This window comes from Streptopelia decaocto, assembly GCF_964273445.1.
Source record: "Streptopelia decaocto genome assembly, chromosome: 25".
In the NCBI taxonomy this organism is placed as follows: Eukaryota; Metazoa; Chordata; class Aves; order Columbiformes; family Columbidae; genus Streptopelia; species Streptopelia decaocto.
Genome location: NC_138680.1, coordinates 1,340,708 through 1,355,976, shown reverse-complemented (window position 1 = coordinate 1,355,976; position 15,269 = coordinate 1,340,708). Strand labels below are relative to the sequence as shown.

Genomic DNA, 15,269 nt, shown 5'->3' with positions numbered 1-15,269 from the left:
CCAAGAACTCAGAACACACATCAGATCTCGTGCTGGGCTCATTCGATTTCCTGGTGGAAAATAATGCATTGAAAGTGGTGTTCAGTGTGGTGAAGTGAGATGGAAAGGGAGGCAGGAATAGAAGCGAGAGACTTGAAACAAGAACAAAAATCAAGATTAATTAACACCCATTCCTTCTGGAGGGATCTATTCTTTCCTTGACTTACCTCTCTTTCTGCAGGGCTGTATTAAGGCTAAACACCACTTCTAAACATCACTCCACACTTTCTCACATTGCATCCCTGCCCTCAAAGTTACTGCTTATAATCAACTGTGTACCTTACTCCATGAGGGAAAAAAATCACCTCTCCAAACACATCCTGCACCTGGAGTATGAACGAGAAACCATCACTTCTCCAACAGATAATTAAAAGAAGCCAGCAGAAAGTAGCACCGACCAGCAGACGCTGCGCAAACTCATGTCTCCAAGAACCGGGCGCTCAAGGGCAGAATCCTGAGCTCGCTTTACCTGAAACGCATCTTTGGAAACCAAATTTGTGTCAGTGAATCACAGAATGTTAGGGATTGAAAGGGACCTGGAAAGCTCATCCAGTGCAATCCCCCCATGGAGCAGGAACACCCAGATGAGGTTACACAGGAAGGTGTCCAGGCGGGTTGGAATGTCTGCACAGAAGGAGACTCCACAACCCCCTGGGCAGCCTGGGCCAGGCTCTGCCACCCTCATCGAGAAGAAGTTCCTTCTCAAATTTAAGTGGAGCCTCTTGTGTTCCAGTTTAAACCCATTACCCCTTGTCCTATCACTGGTTGTCACCCAGAAGAGCCTGGCTCCATCCTCCTGACACTCCCCCTTTAGATATCTGTGAACATGAATGAGTCCCCCCTCAGTCTCCTCTTGTCCAGCTCCAGAGCCCCAGCTCCCTCAGCCTTTCCTCACCCGGGAGATGCTCCACTCCCTTCAGCATCTTTGTTGCCCTGCGCTGGACTCTCTGCAGCAGTTCCCTGTCCTGCTGGAACTGAGGGGCCACAACTGGACACAAGATTCCAGGTGTGGTCTCCCCAGGGCAGAGCAGAGGGGCAGGAGAACCTCTCTGACCTACTGACCACCCCCTTCTAACCCACCCCAGGTCCCATTGGCTTCCTGGCCACAAGGGCCCAGTGCTGGCTCATGGTCACCCTGCTGTCCCCAGGACCCCCAGGTCCCTTTCCCCTACACTGCTGTGGAACACAGGCCAATGGCGCCATCTGGCTCCCGGTGTTCACCCGGTAAAGCCGGCATTCCACAAGTTTAAAAAGCTTGGCCTAAAGCCCTCGAGCTTATTTAACTGTCAAGACCTGACGCTGCGGATCCTCAGCGGATCAGAAATCGGCATGTGCTTGTTCTCGCATCAAAGCGGTGGCTACTGAATAGGGCACATTTAATTGAAAGCTGACACCTATTACACGCAATGCTCTTTATTCATCATTTACTAAGAATGCATGGAAGAAAGCCAATTATCTCCACCAATTATTTGATGCAATGCGTGCGTATATAAAACCACATTATGTTCCGGCATTTAATCTTCACTGCAAAGAGCTGTTGAAAAGTTTTCTCCTCCGCTTGCTCCTTTTCCAATTATTCTTCTTTCCTTTGCTCTTTACTTCTGCTTTCCAAATGTTTTCGCAAAAAGAAACATCATCTAATTCTAATAAGGAGAAAACTTCCAGCCCTTAATGAAAGCATCGCCACATCTTAAGACTATAAAATCCACAGACTGCCTGTAAGATTGCACATCTACAATACTTTTGAGGAATATGCTGGAAATTATTTTAGATTAAAGGCATTTGATGTTCTCACAAGGAGCCACAGTGCTCAACAGCAAAAAAATAACATAAGGTTTTGAAAGAAATATGCCAATTTCCTTTTTACTCTAATATCCAGGTGTGGGTTTTTAATAGTTGCATTAAAATATGCCAAGGACTCAACTTCTACTTGCCCTGAATATCAAAGTATAATTGAGTTCAACGCAGGTAACATAACTTAAGCATCCAATTAAACAAGACTTGTCTATTTACCTTACAATTAAGGTTAATCGCTGCAAAGTTCATCACTGGTGAGCAGAGAATTCCATCATTCAAGAGATTTATTTGTGATGACTTAGTATTTACGCTCAATAATTTCGTTCAAATAAACCACCTACTAACCTGGACGCCTCCATTTAAAGCCCAGTTTCCATGATCGACATCCTAGATTGATTTAATTGCAGGTTGTTTGGTTAAAATCCCTCGCACTGAATAGGTATTTAATCACTGCCACGCTTGAAGATGAACGTTAATTCAAGATTTAACTCTTGCAACTACTGTTTCAAGACAGGGATCTTCAAACTCCATAATAGTGTGAAAGCCAGGAGGGAATAAACAGACGAAAAAACCTCAATGTACGGCTGCACTTTATTGATGGAAGTGAAATCACAGCAGACAACTTCTCTTGCTCTTTCATCACTGTGATGATCCGACATAGCCAGTCAGCATTTTTACTACCTGCTTAATATCTGAAGTTTAAACTGATGGGAGCGCTTCTCTGGCTTGAGAATGTTACTCCTAGGAGGAGCTCACTTCTGGTTATTATGAGAAAATCCAATTTTTTGCTTTTTTCTCAGTGTTCAGTTTAAGGATGAAACTAATACTTCAAGGTGCCCTGGTCAAATTAAATGTTTGCTCTTAGACACACATTAGTCAACTAACTGCCAATTTACAGGCAACATTCAGAGTTCCGATACTTATTTTGAGGCCAACCTCCCTGGTTTTGCAGCGCTCGCAATCAGGACAAGATTCTTCTTTGAAGAATGTACTGAAAATGTGTTTTGTGTACAGGGATGGCACACAATGGTGATCTGATCAACACTGGTAATAGTGACTCAGGGACCGCAAACACCTGGTAACCAAACCCCTCCTTTCAACCTTCATGTATTGCCAGGTAATAACAAGAAAAACACACACTAAAAGGGCACGTCTGACGCAGTCGCTGGGAAACTGGGGACGAGCTTCTCTGATCTGCAAACTTACCCGAAATCATTTTTAAAAAGCCTGTTCCAGCACAGCAGATGCCTCACAAATATTCAGCTGCTGCAAGGGACCCTTCTCAGAGCCTCATTCGTGATGGCCAAACGAGTCTCCCGACTACATTTCTGTAGCTATCTCCTAATCTATTATAAATATTCTTCCTACCAAAGTCATAACAAGTATGTAATCTTTCACATCAGTGAAGAGATTAGATTTATACATCAGACTTCTGTTAACACCTTCCAGAATACATTCAACACAATAAAAAGATCCAGGCGGAACTTGGAACAGCAGAAAAACTAAGCCATTGGGGTTGAGGGAGCTGGGGCTCTGGAGCCTGGAGGAGACGGAGGTGTGACCTCATTCATGTTTACAGATATCTAAAGGGGGAGTGTCAGGAGGATGGAGCCAGGCTCTTCTCGGTGACAAACAATGGTAGGACAAGGGGTAATGGGTTCAAACCGGAACACAGGAGGTTCCACTTAAATATGAGAAGAAACTTCTTCCTGGTGAGGGTGGCAGAGCCTGGCCCAGGCTGCCCAGGGGGTTGTGGAGTCTCCTTCTCTGCAGACATTCCAACCCGCCTGGACACCTTCCTGTGTAACCTCATCTGGGTGTTCCTGCTCCATGGGGGGATTGCACTGGATGAGCTTTCCAGGTCCCTTCCAACCCCTGACATTCTGGGTGATTCTGTGATTCTGTAAATGGTAACAGCAAAATGATGCCAAGGTAACAGCAAAAAATTACAGAATTACAGCTTTAGCAGATGACACCAGCGGATGTTTCAGGTCTAGACTTAGTGTATACATTTTTATATCCACGAGGTTTTGTGGTTTGCGGCGCTGAAGAGGTCAGAGCTGATCATGGGTTCTGCTCGTGTCTCTAACCCGTGAGGGCACCTTGGACGTGCCTGTGCCATGTGAAACAGAGAGACTGGAGTTGTAGATGTGAAATCTTCACTGTAGAATTCCTGTTCATAGCTTTTTAGGTGGAAGTTTATTTGATACTCAAGTTTAGTAGGTCCGTTGTGTGTTTTTCCTTTGAGTTATTGCGTTATTGAGTTATTTCCCTTGTTCTATTTCATTCAATTTTTCCCGCCCAGCTCTCCAGCCTGTCCAGGTCTCTGATGGCAGCACAGCCTCTGCCGTGTCAGCCACTCCTCCAGCTTGGTGTCATCAGCAAACTTGCTGACAGTCACTCTATTCCCTCGTCCAAATCATTGATGAATATATTGAATAATACCGGCCCCAGCACTGCCCCCTGAGGCACTGCACTGGATACAGGATCAACTGGACTCTGCCCCATTTAGTTAGGACACTCAGATTTTCCCTCTTATTTTTGTGTCTGCAAATAGTTTCAAAAGCGCAAAAAATAAAAGCAGACTGATCTTGCTACAAGCTTGCAAAGAACATGGAAAGTTCCATCCTTTAGCTGAAGTTGCCGTTGTTTTCACTTCCTAAAGGCATAACTTTTCTACAACTTTCATCCAGTTTTGAACTCAGATGCCTAAAACCCCACCTGTACTTAGCAGTGAGCAGCCAGCTTGCAATCTCCAGCTGCGAGACTAAATGTTTTAAAACAGGGGGGAAAAGAGTGGCTAGTTTCTGGTAAGCGATCCTGGTATCTTGTTCACGGTTCAATAAGCAAATGCAGCATCGTGGCGCCACCCACAACTCCTCCTCCCACCAACCCCAACCTCCTTCAGCTGAAATTGGAAATAAAAAGCTCTTTTAATCTTCAAAGCACAGCCACAAGTCGATCTCCAACTTAGCACACTTGTTAATTTTCTTCTTTTAATTATCCAGTTGGGAGAGTTGTGCCCTCCTTGCTCAGTGACCTTTCACTCCTTTGAGATTATTTCAAGAGATCTTTCCTGGGAATAATCAGCAAATTTATTCCGCTGGCAGAGGAAATATTTTAAGGCTTCCAAGCGCCGAGGGGGACGGACGGAACGATCCTCCGGGGGCTTTTGTGCGGGTTTTGCTGTGTTACAAGCACCCTCTGTTCTGCAGGCCAAGGATCTTCTGGCTTCACCATTGGGAGTGCGATCCCAACACATCTGCTCAAAAATATTCTATGTTCCCAGAGATTAATTGTCACCGAGCTGGGTTTAAAGACCCCAAGTCCTTCCATGGAGCAAACCCTCAAAACGGCAAGAGAATTTCTTTCTGCTAGTGCAGGGCACAAGCAGATGCTCCTATTAATGCGATTATTAATTATACCAGCAATAATAGATGCTAATATCAATTACACCAGCAATAATAGATGCTATTATTAATTACGCCAGCAATAATAGATGCTATTATTAATTATACCAGCTCCTATTATCACTACCGATAACCGTTGACCAACCGCCTGTCCCATGAGCCTTGGTCACTAAGCGCAGCCTGGTTTCCCATAGCCACAGGGAAAAATTAAGTCATTAATGATTTTGAAGTGAAACCAGCACTGCTTACTCTCTGCCCACACACTAAACAACTGTACGCAACCCCGCGTTTGATTCCCACATGGGAAGCCAACTAATTACTAATTTATTAATTTCACAACAAGCCTGGGAGCGTTTTTAGAGCCAGGCTTGTGTTTAACCAGACTCGCTGCTTAACTTCCCGAACTCGGCTTTCAAGCAGCTTTAGGTGAAAGTGTTTCAAGGCAGAATCACCATCAGCTTCCTTATAAATGTGCATTTTTCTGTCTTGCTCACAGAGTTGAGGTGACGCCGATTCCTGACTCCATGGGGACAATTAGTAAGTGGGACAATTAGTGGGACCTGTTGAAACCCAGCTGCCATTTAACCTGCACGTCATGTAACACGTTATTACGCGGAGATGAAAGACGTAATTGAGTCCAAAAGCTTTGAAGATTTTTCTCCATATGCAAGCGGTTAATTAAGAATACATTAAATATATATTAACGCATTAAACATCCCTACGAGCAACAGAACTGTTAAAAGAGGCCAAGTGAATGCTTCCCCAGCTAAAGGGACAGAAATGGAACAGTCCATTCAACACCGATCTGCTTGCTCAGGGAAAGCACAAGAAAATGTAATATTTTGACAGAGTTCACATTACTTACAATAATATTTATGCCATCTATCCTTTATTGAGGGAAAGCTTTTTCTTTTCAGCAAGACGTGCCTTTTACAGAAACACTTAGTGGAACACTTTTAGTGATTTTTGCCAGTAAAACAACCCTTTTTTAGCCAATACACTGTGGTTTCAATATTGTACTTGACTGGTTCCTTCTTCAGGGCTCGTTATGTCTATATAGCACTACTTAAAAAAAAATAAAACAACATGATTATTCTTACTTAATTGGCATAGTTTAAAATGTGAGAACTCTTTTCTGCTACTTATTTGGAGTAACATAATTTAGGCATACGTTTTGCCCTCAAACGAAATTTGCCATTTGAATAATTAAGAGGAGAAAAGACCAATAGAGACGGAGTCTGCTTTGAAGGTGCCCACATGCTGTGCTGTCTCCATAATAAATCCATTACCTGCCATTCAACAAACCATCGGCTGTCACAACAGCCCCCAGAACAAAACCAGTCGTTAGACTCCGAGCTTAATACGCTCGGCAGCGGGTTTAGAAGCAGCGCACCTAAGCGAGATGAAAAATTAAAAACCGATCATAAAATAGTTACCAAAACCAAACTGCCAAGGAGGAGAGCTCAGACAACACTGTGGGTTTACGCTCGTTTATACTAAGAAACTTAATAGAAGGTTTAATTGACGGCTTTGCTCGATTCGATTGGCGTCTTCATGAAAAGCGTTAAACGTGTTTGATCCCTTCCAAAGCAGAGAAAAACTCATTAGCAATGGATGTTTACAAGCGCCCAGGGCTCAAGATTACAGGAGATCTTCCCCTGCTGCAGAAGAGCCTTTTAAATCTATTTTTTTAGGAGAAAGATCATGTATTGGCTCTGGAATAGCTCAGCCTTCCATCCTTTGCTTCTTCTGATATTTGCAAACAAGACTGAAAACCAAAAAGCTGCCTCGTTTTCCATATCATTACTTGAGTTTTAAAAGCATTTGCTACTAAGTTGACATAAACTAGAGGTAGCCAACAAGTGTCTGACAGTCTGAATAAACCAGAATAGAACCCTGTAAAATCATATTGATAATAACTACTATGCTGAGCGTAACCTCCCAAAATTCCACACACAAAATTAAATAGTACTCATGCAAATATATAATTCCAGTGTGAGCAAACAAACAATGACTGTTATTGTTCCCATGTATGAAAGGACACGGAAATGAGAATATTGCAATTATGTCTTGCAGAAAGCTGGAACTTGGGAAGCTTTAGAGCCCATCATCTGCAAAACCAAAGGTTTATTTTCTTTGCTCCGGTACGAAAAGGGTCAGAATATGGGATTCTCCACACAGAGGGCAAGTCATAAACAGAGCAAAATTTGCAGAATTTCCCCCCTTTTTTTTTCTGTCGTATGGATTCAAATACTCCATGGAAATTCAAACCTTATCACAGCACAGGTTCTAGTATAAGTTGGGAAATGACCTATTAGAGAGCAGCGTAGGGGAAAGGGACCTGGGGGTCCTGGGGACAGCAGGGTGACCATGAGCCAGCACTGGGCCCTTGTGGCCAGGAAGCCAATGGGACCTGGGGTGGGTTAGAAGGGGGTGGTCAGTAGGTCAGAGAGGTTCTCCTGCCCCTCTGCTCTGCCCTGGGGAGACCACACCTGGAATCTTGTGTCCAGTTGTGGCCCCTCAGTTCCAGCAGGACAGGGAACTGCTGCAGAGAGTCCAGCGCAGGGCAACAAAGATGCTGAAGGGAGTGGAGCATCTCCCGGGTGAGGAAAGGCTGAGGGAGCTGGGGCTCTGGAGCTGGACAAGAGGAGACTGAGGGGGGACTCATTCGTGTTTACAGATATCTAAAGGGGGAGTGTCAGGAGGATGGAGCCAGGCTCTTCTCGGTGACAACCAGTGACAGGACAAGGGGTAATGGGTTCAAACTGGAACACAAAGTTTCCACTTAAATTTGAGAAACTTCTCAGTGAGGGTGGCAGAGCCTGGCCCAGGCTGCCCAGGGGGGTTGTGGAGTCTCCTTCTGTGCAGACATTCCAACCCGCCTGGACACCTTCCTGTGTAACCTCAGCTGGGTGTTCCTGCTCCATGGGGGGATTGCACTGGATGAGCTTTCCAGGGCCCTTCAACCCCTGACACTCTGGGATTCTGTGATAAAAAGAGCTGGTTAACTTTGCAGAGCAGCATTTTATTTCCATTCCAAATTCCTAAATAAAAAGCCAAGCTCCTGACAGGGAGTCACACACTGGTTCTTCTGAGAGACTCTATAGGACCTTGAATACTGATAAGAATATATACACACTTTTTTCTTTAATAGCACAACAAAATGGGAAGACTGAGCCACACGCTTAAATACAAGACAATTCAGTGATAAAAGTAATAAAGCCGGGGAAAAAATAAACCTTAATTTCTAATTCTGTGCTAGAAAAATGTGCTTAATAAAGATGTGTTTAATGGCAGATTGCAGCAGAGATTTCCAGCAATTCCTTCCCAAAAACCAGCTCAACAATTGCACCCAGAGCACTGGAACACTGGGATAAATCCCCTCACAGCACATTAACCGCCCCATCACATAAACACAGTGAAGCGCACGCCGAGTAAATCGAGTGTTTAAGGTACATTGCTATTAAAGCTTCCGAACTGCACTTTATTCTCTCAACTTTTACAAGTATTAATAGGCAGGGTACCATTAAAACAGGCCTTATTGCCTTAGGCTGCCATTTCACAGCCATGCAAAATAAGAGTAAATCCAATTAAAATGTGTTGCTACATTTAGAGCCCAAACTGCTCCAAGCATCCACAGGTTAATGCCCAGGAATGTAAGTGCGTAAAACCCCCCCCAAAGTCATTTTTGGACTTACTTTCCTGCTCCCCAGGGCTGTTGCCCACCGCGCATTCTCAAAATGCTTCAGCCAACTGCTCAGATGACACAAGCGCTGCAATAGTTTGATGTAAAAATAAATTCAGACAACCAATTTGGGGGACACGCAGCCATTTGAAATCCAGTGAGTCACTACATTTCAAACCAGTCAAAAACAAAACAATGGTGAGTCAATCTCTCCATCATTTATACTGATCTGAGCTCAATTTTAATCTAAAGCAAGCGTAAAGGAAACGGGTGCGGAATTAAAAGGCTCCCTTTTATCACAAAGGAGATAACGAGCAATGCTGGTTAAATCCAACACGCAGAAATGAGCTCAGCTATTGCTTTCATACCAAAAATATTCACATTTCATTCAAAAACACTTGCGGGTGCCGCGCTGCTCCTTCCAGCTCCTCACACCTCGTTACAATCGGACTAAGCTGCTCCTAAAAATACAACTATCAGACAGAGGTTTTTTCTTTTCCTCAGGCCTTTTGCTGACGCAAGTTCAAGATCACAATATCACTAGTTCAGAGGATAAAGATACATCAACCTCCATAATTTGCAAGCTTTACCGTCAGTCTAAGGTGCACATGATACCCTCTTACCAATACACATCAATTTTATCAGTAATGGAGGTTTTGGGGGAAGAATAAAATATTCTGGATGTGGCAAGAACAAATTCTGGAAGCTGCCTCTCACCAGAATAGGACTGCAGTGATTCGCTCCTAAATCAGGTGGGTTATTTTTAATTAAAAAACAAAGAAATAAAAGCAGACACTTGGATGGTAAGTGCATTCCACCCACCCACCAGCACTTTCATCTTCTGGTCTGAGAGCTGAGACACAAGGAGATTTAGATCATTGAATTTCTAATTATAAACCCGTTACAGACCAGTTTGATAATTACCTCAAGCCCAGCCATTCCCATGCAATTAATAAAACGGAGTTGTCAGATGGGAACAGTGAATATTTCAATACATTCCCCCTGCGCAGGATGGAGATGACCAAAATGGGAGGTTTTGTTCTCCCTCCCATCGGCCTGGCCGGGACCGCGGCGGCGAATTTGTCCTTCCCAAAACCAACCCAGAGTTTTCAAACCTTAACCTGCCCAACTCCAGGGCCACGGCACAGCCAAGAAAAGTCACAGCCCTGCAGACCCACAGCGAACGATGATTCACTATTTACTAGACCGATGACAACATTCAGTACCAGAAAATAAGTTCATTTCTCATTCTCTGAGAGCACGCCGGGTTAGAAAACCAGGGGAGATGTGCAGCGAATTTCTGATGCCCTTCACATTTTTATTGCTATGTTTGGCAACAGAAATGGCTCAGGTTAATACTGAGTGCAAGGAGTAAAACTAGAATGAGAGATCGTTAACTACAAGAGCAGTTCTCCTCCTATTTCCTTTCCTAAGCGCCAGCGATGTTTCAACACCCCAATTCCCCTTCTCAAGGAGGTGGTTCTGCTCCATTCAAAACCTTTTAAAACTTACCAAACCAATTTCCAAATTACCACAGCAAGAAATCCATATTTAGATTCATCTCTAAATGAAGAGCATTTAAATAGCAGACATTTCCTCCCCGTAACCTGAAAATGGCCAAATATCACCAGATTTCTCTTCTTCCTTCAAATAACCATCGTCATAAGATGGCTCATGACAACTAAAAATATTTAGCCATAAAGAAAATCAGCTCCCCAGCACTGATAAAATTATTATGTGCAGCACCACGAAGTTAGCACAATATTTTAATGCACTTCACCCCTGGGAACGGCTGGAGAACACAGCAAATAACTTTCATTTTAACCAATTTATGATATTTCATTCCTGCCTTACGCTACCATCATGATGCATCTCTCTTTACTCATCCTGTCAATATTTTCTCCCTGCAGCTTTTAAGTAAAAGAACACACACAGTAACTTGTGTCAGACCATTTCATGACCACTAAGGCTTCATAAATAACAACACTTGATACAAATAAATTTTTCCAGCAATACACGAACCATGGAAGAAAAACCACTCTGCGCAGCCATCCACATTATCTCTTGTAAGCATAAATGCATAAAGTGCTCAAAAGTAAAATAAATCTATTGAAGAAATGGCCCCACAGAATCTCGTCAGGCTTGAGTCTTACGTGGTTCATGCAAAGACACTGACAGGAACAGCTACAGCAGAACAAGATCCTCCGAAAATCACCTTGCATGGGACACTGGTTTATAATCCAGTGCGTTCCAGCTGCCTGCACACCCAGGATCAGGAGAGGTTAACTGATGCAATTCAGATTAGGTCATCAGAGCAGTTTAACAGCCGCTTCTAGAGGAATCCATACTGAAGATGGGTAACATTTCGCCTATTTAGTTTTCAACTGGTCTCCAATCAACCTAAACAGCACAACAAAGCCACTTCATCCCACAATTAGAAAGTTTCTAAAGAAGGAAGGTGACAGGTTTGGCTACAGCTGGAAGAAAAATAAAGGAACATGCTGATAGAATCAAAGAAAGAAAACTCAGCTTGGTTTAATTTAAAAACCTTTTAAACAGTAACTGCATAGAAATGCAAGATCTTCTACAGAGTCTTCTAAACAAATGCAGCGAAAATCCAGAGTCATAAAGTTTTTGTGTTAGGAGAAAGAAAAATAATCCTCAAACATCTGCCATTATCTTCAGCTCCCCCTAAAGAAAACAGTCTCCAAACAAATAATACCAACAAAGACACAACTTTTATTTCTCCACTGGTATTCAACCCCCTGTTAGCTTTGAGTATAGAAGACAGAAATTCTCACATTAGCAGTTCTTTTAAATGCCAGACACACAGACTCCTGGGTCCAGCTTTAGCGGTGCACACACAGGTGTGTCTGTGGCTCAGGGACGGGAAGGGGCAGGTAAAAATTCTCCAAGCAGATCTGGCTTTAATACAAACCCCCAGAAGCTGCCTAAGCTCACTCCTGAGCACCCATCCAGAGCAGGGCACCCGCACCAGGCGGTGACACGGAAACATTCATCAACCTGCAGCCCAAGTTAACGCGCTATTTGAAAAGCTCTTTTTCCATCAGATTTGTTTCTGTACTGAAGATGCAGGATGAGCAAGAGGCCCGTACTCTGAGAACCTTATTTCCCTCCAGCTCAACTTCCCTCCCTCTACTCAACGTGAGAGCCAGGTGCCTTCTCCAAAGCTAAGCCTGGCTAAGAGCAGGGCTTACACACAAGTGACAGATTGGGATGGATTTTAAACCATATGAATGCGGCCTAAGTAACAGCAGGAGCACAACCCAGTCTTGAGAATCACAGTCCTTACCTCCTTCCCTTATCCCCAGGGCTCTGACAAGACATTTTTAACTCCTATTTGCATCTTCACTAAAGCCAAAGGCTTGTTTAAATGCATGATAAAAACCTCGGGGCTTGTTTAACCTTCTTGCTAGCCCAAGGTTGAATTTGTTTCAGCGCATCTCCATGTTAATACTGCTTTAATTTCAAGCTATCTGGATCATGAGGGTTATAAGAGCTCATCAACTACTAATCCAATTGTTCTATACATCAAGGATTATTTTCCAGTTTACTAACCTGAGTTACTTGTTGCAATAATCCTTTATCTATAGTGAAATCACCAAGCAGACCCAGGTGTGCAGCATTAAGTCCAGCTCTGGCAGCACACAGCACATCAGTCGCCAATCGCTCCGCTATTTGTTCTGCTCCTCAGCTACGTTTTCCATCCTTCATTCAACTCCAGCTGCCAACAAAACCACTACCCAAAACAGCATTTATGTTTTTTACGCTTAAACTGGGTAATTTAAAGCTTGCTCAAGTATGGCAACGCTGCAGTGAGGATACACAGATGTATTAAAGCTCCCTGTGAAAAGAGAGCGTTCGGTACTTTTATTTCAGCCGGTCAAGTTCGATGGCAACAGGGAACCCAGTGTCTACCTGGCACTGAACTCAAGAGTCGGCTGCATGGGGCAGATGATAAGATGGAAAAAATGAACAGGCGGGGTCTTTACCTTGTCTTAAATACATCTGGGGATTTCCCTTCCCTGCCAGAACCTTCTGGCTCTGCCTGCAGCTGCTTTCCAGCTCATCCCCCGCCTGGACCTGCCTGGCAATGGGACCCGAAACTGTGTGGGACCCCAAAACTGCGATGGGCGATTGTCCTCCCAGGCTACAAAATGACCTGCCTGGCAATGGGACCCCAAACTGTGTGGGAACCCAAACTGCGATGGGCGATTGTCCTCCCAGGCTACAAAATGACAGTGACAGCTCCAAAATGAAAGGGCTGGAATGAAACTGTGCAAGCTGCTGCCTGCATTCCCATCTTTTATTAAAAAAAAAAAAAAGACAAAAGGCACTTATAACTGAAATGTATTATACAGGTAGGTAGTTGTTATCTGTTGAGTCAGGAAACCTAATTGATGGCTTTCAATAAGCTTTGTTTGGGCATTTTTCTGTGCTACCTACATGACTTATTTCTACCCAAAACGTACCTTAAAACAAAAGAAAATCACACAAGATATAAATGGGGTTTGCAAGTCAAAAGCAAAAAAAACCGCCAGAAATATTCACCGCCTCTATCTGCATTGGGGAAAAAAAAATAAAAAGGGCAAATAAATAAATAAAGAGGAAAAAAAAACCCAAAAACCTCCAAGCGTATCACGAGAACAGGATCAGACAAGAGAGCGAGGCCACCCCTTCAGGACCAGAATTAACCTGCATTTCTCCATCCCATCTGCGAGCTTGCCACTCTGCCACCCATTTTGTTTCACATTAAAGGGAAAAAAAATAATAATAATAAAAAAATTACCTCAATGGAACAGAGTCATTTCCACCCCCCTCCCCAGCCAGGGCTGAGCCCCACGGGTGTCTCTGCCCCACAGGGCAGGTGGTGCCGCCGCAGGTGCCCACCCGGGTGGGTGCCCCTTCCCCGCCAGCCAGGCGATGCCGAGCTATAAAGCCCCGGCACGGAGAACAGGGAAGGGTTTAGCTGATAAATATAAAATCAAATGGTGAGGAGGGGAGGTACGGGCGGCGCAGGAACCGCGCGGCCAAGGTGAACCCGCGGCCGGGAACATGGTGGAGGCTGCCGGGGAGCCCCAAGCACCTCCCGGGAGGAGGAAAGAGGGAGCCCCGGTGTGTGCGGATGGCGTGTGGGGATGGAGGGCGGCTCTGCGGCGGCGGGGGAGCCGGGATGGAGGTGACAGCGGGCGGGAGGCGAGCGCAATGACCGCGGCGGGCTGAGGGGAGCGCGGCGCGGGGAGGCGCCGCCGAGGCTGCTCCCTCAGAGCGGGGAACAGCGGCGCCTCGCCCGCGGGAGGAGGAGGAAAAAGGAGGACGGGGCTCACCTGCCATAGCGGGCTGAAGGCGGCAATGGCGCTAGGGCTGCGGCTCCGCTCCGCTCGGTCGGCAGCGGCGAGTGCGGCGGGGCCGGGGCCGGCCCGGCAGGCAGAGCACGGGGCGGGACGGGCCCCGCTCCGCCCCCGACAAGATGGCGCCCGCCGCCCTCCGGCGCTTCTCCCCTCAGCGCCCGGCGGCCATGGCGGCCCCGGGGTGGCCCGCTCGGGGCTCCAGGCCCGATCCCCCTCAGCGGGGCTCGGCCTCCCCCGGGGCGCTTCGTTTTGGGGGGGGTTTCCTCGTTTTGGGGGGGTCCTTCCCCAGCCCCCAGGAAAATGGCGCTCACCTGTTGTCAGCATAGGCTGCCCTCAGCCCTCGCACTCTCTGGGGTTTGGTTTGGTTTTTTTTAGAGAAAATAACAGTTTTTCTAACAGGAGATTGAACTTTGGGTGGAGGGAAAAAGGAAGGCTAAAGAAGTTGAGCCCCCAAAAGATTACACATGTATTCTTCGTCCTAAAAATGGCGCTTTTCTGAGATTTTCCCAGTTTTCTGGGTAGGGAATGAGGCAAAGCTGCCACCATCAGCACACGGAGCTGGGGGTTTTCAGACAAACCACAGAGATCTCCCACTTTGAGACCCCGTACCACAGCTGACACCACCTCTCTTGACAAAACCCACAATTCCTGATGGGTTTTCTTAACCTTAACTCACTTTAATTTGGCTTCTGCCCTTTCTATGACATGCAGTTCTTGGACTTGCCAGGCTCATGAAGCCCTCAACACTTTCCCAGGACGCCAGGGCTGAGGCCCCAAAGCCGCCTCCAATAATTTTACCTTTTTCCCCTCAAAAAGAATCCATGCTACAACCTGCAAATTTACAGTAGGTGTCCTTGAGATCATATTGACCAACACTGATCTTTCCCCCCCACCAGCCCCTTCGTTATTTGATTACGGTGCCTCGTTGCTGTTCAGTCGATAGAAAAGTCTGTGCTCCCCGGATCG

At 45.4% G+C, this 15,269-nt stretch overlaps 1 protein-coding gene across 1 annotated transcript in view; it reads right to left on the bottom strand.

Annotated features, from left to right (window-relative positions):
• Positions 1-14,408, bottom strand: part of SLC23A2 (solute carrier family 23 member 2) — a 57,429-nt gene extending 43,021 nt beyond the window's left edge. The window contains exon 1 of the mRNA XM_082072481.1: positions 14,280-14,408. The gene's annotated coding sequence lies outside the window, so the exon portion shown is untranslated. The remainder of the gene's footprint in view (positions 1-14,279) is intronic.
• Positions 14,409-15,269: the final 861 nt, after the last annotated feature.